Source organism: Sinocyclocheilus rhinocerous, unplaced genomic scaffold, assembly GCF_001515625.1.
Source record: "Sinocyclocheilus rhinocerous isolate Xijiao unplaced genomic scaffold, SAMN03320098_v1.1 scaffold419, whole genome shotgun sequence".
Classification (NCBI taxonomy): Eukaryota; Metazoa; Chordata; class Actinopteri; order Cypriniformes; family Cyprinidae; genus Sinocyclocheilus; species Sinocyclocheilus rhinocerous.
The window spans coordinates 1,784,083-1,787,385 of NW_015653519.1; positions in this window are offsets into that span (position 1 = coordinate 1,784,083).

Here is a 3,303-nt window from a genome sequence, read left to right on the forward strand (position 1 = left end):
GTTTTCTGAGCAGCAAATCAGAATATTAGAATGATTTCTGAAGGATCATGTGACTCTGAAGACTGGAGTAATGATGCTGAAAATTCAGCTTTAAATCACAGGAATAAATTACATTTTAAAATGTATTCAAATAGAAAGCAGTTATTTTAAATAGTAAAACATTTCAAAATTTTACTGTTTTTGCTGTACTTTGGATCAAATAAATGCAGGCTTGGTGAGCAGAAGAGAATTCTAAAAAATAAAAAAAAATAAAAAACCATTAAAAATCTTACCGTTTAAAAACTTTTGACTGGTAGTGTAGGCTGATTATTCTTATAGGTTGAAAAATGTGCTTTAGCCAGTATAAAGAATATGAAAAGTGCTCCGAGTTGCTGTAGAAAAAAAGAAAAAAAGAAAAGAGCAACAACAAAAATATGTTGCTGGAGACAGGCTTATTGAACATGCAAACTGATTCTCTGCCAGCAGGAGGCGCTTTGAGAGCGGTAGAACTAGCGGTTTCCCCAAGAGGTCCTGCTGCAGCCTGTAGTACGATGACGTAGCTGGATCAGGTCCAATACATATTGGATGTTTGACGACCATGCGCAGTATTGGATTTTAATGCGCATACACAAAGTGGGGCGGTCATTGAAGCTAGTATTTAAATGTAATTTAAACTGTAATTACGAGATATAGGTGTGTTTCATAGGCTTACACAAATTATATAATACTGTGATTTTAAACTAGTAGTGTATTCAAATTTTAAGCAATGACGTAGTTTTGAATGAAAGTTTGGCATGTAAGCAATGTTTATTTTTTATTAGTTTGATTCGTTTTAGAAATAAAACAACTAATTACAATTGTTTTTTCTTTATGAAAAAAAATGGGGTATGGGGTAATAATCACATATTTTTCGTTCTCACTCTCTGTGCTATACGTGACAGAGTATAAAAGTTATAGGCCTACTAAAATATGCGGACATAATTTTTATACCATATAAAAATAATCTTGTCAGTTGGGGGTCCGTATAGCCGATAGACCGTTATACCGGGTTTTTACAGTTAATCCCATGTCCAGAAAAGTACCAAGAAATCACATATTATTTTTCGTTCTCACTCTCTGTGCTATACGTGACAGAGTATAAAAGTTATAGGCCTACTAAAATATGCGGACATAATTTTTATACCATATAAAAATAATCTTGTCAGTTGGGGGTCCGTATAGCCGATAGACCGTTATACCGGGTTTTTACAGTTAATCCCATGTCCAGAAAAGTACCAAGATGATCGACAAAGTAGTCTGTGTGACATCACTGGTTCAACTGTAAAGTTACGAAGCTACGAGAATTTTTTCTTTGCGCAAAAATGTATTCTCGTAGCTTCGTAACTTTACAATTGAACCACTGAAGTCACACGGACTACTTTGTCGATCATCTTGGTACTTTTCTAGACCTTGAACGTGGTAGTTACCTTGCCGTCTATGGGAAGGTCAGAGAGCCCTCAGATTTCATCGAAAATATCTTAAATTGTGTTCCGAAGATGAACGAAGGTCTTACGGGTTTTGAACAACAAGTTCAAAGTTTCGAGTAATTAATGACAGAATTTTAATTTTTGGGTGAACTAACCCTTTAAAGTTTTTACATTGTAATGTAATGTAGGTCATCGTGTACATATGTAATGTAAGCCAAAAACTAGGGGTGCTCCAACTGATCGGCTACCGATCACTATCGGCCGATAATCGCGCTGGGATGTTTGATTGGCAGTAATTAATGACAGAATTTTAATTTTTGGGTGAACTAACCCTTTAAAGTTTTTACATTGTAAGTAATGTAATGTCATCGTGTACATATGTAATGTAAGCCAAAAACTAGGGGTGCTCCAATTGATCGGCTACCGATCACTATCGGCCGATAATCGCGTTGGGATGTTTGATTGGCCGTCTCTTAAAAAAGGCAGATTTAAAAAAAACGATCTCAATCAGTCTGCCGTGAGAGGTTTGGCACGACATGCAGGACCACCGTTTCAGTCTCTGTATGGCGTGGTAAAATGATTATTATTATTATTAACTGAAGTTTACAGTCTGCTCATCACCCGACGAAAGAGAGGGGCGAGGTGAGCAGAGCTCATTCGCATTTAAAGCAACATGGACTAGAACAGCGTGCTGAAAACAAAGCAGATTTTGAAAGGGTAAAAAGGGTGTTTTTTTACACTACCATTGAGAAATTTTAACCAAAGTATGTTATAGACTTTTCATTAAAACCCTAAAGAATCTTATCAACTTGTAGAAAATGAGCATCCGATGACCCCTTTAAGACTTGTTAATTAAAAAATTAAAGCGATTAAAAAGCATTTGGGCGCGAAAGACAACTCCTTTCAGTACTCACAGTTCACACAGAACACAGCCGAGGCTCTGACACGCGCAAATACATACAAAAGTATGTCAAAATACCCCTCTTGGCAAGTAACTTTTTAGCTTTAACAATGATTAATCTATATTTAATTTATACACTGGAGTACAGATGCGCCAATCTATCGTACATTTTTAGTTTTATTTCAGACCATCTTCTGTGCTTGCATGTGTGGTAAGTACTGCCGCTCCATAGAATAAACAGACTACGTGCGATCGCGAATCTCGAAAGTGAAACCGCTTTTAAATGCACAATCGCTTTTTAATGCCAGGCATAATAGCGGCTCCCTGATACCCGCAATTTATATACAGTAATTATTAAAATATGTATTTTCCTCCCATCTTGTATTTATTCCCTTTAGGGGTTCTGTATACATTAGGGATGGGAAGATTCCCCGATTCGCTCGGTGCATCGGCATTTTATATGTAGATTGATTTTTTTCCTCTCTAAACTGTTTCTCAAGAGCGCTCTCTCATCACCGCTGCTGCTGCGTGAATGTGACGCATCACACCACCACCGAGGAAAAACTGGGATTAAAGTCCAAAACCTGACTTGAAATAACCTAACAAATCAATCGGGGCTAAAGCGGTTCTATTAACGACAAATTAAATTCACACAATCTCACTAATTTGTGCACGCTTATTCTTAAGCAGACCTTATGTCGATCATGGATCAAATCGATCCACCATGACAAACAGCGAATATATCTGTGCTGTTTAATGCATTTGAGACGTTGTGTTTCCTCAGTGCTTAACTGGCATGTCACAGGTATATTTTTCATCTGTAAATGTTAGAAAGTCATGCAAACATATCCATTTTGCTGTCAGGGGTGGGCGAGGCTTGCTCGAGTGAACGAGCGCTGCTAAAAAGTCGTTAGGTTTGTCAGTATGAATATTCTATGGAAAAAAGCCACTAAAAGG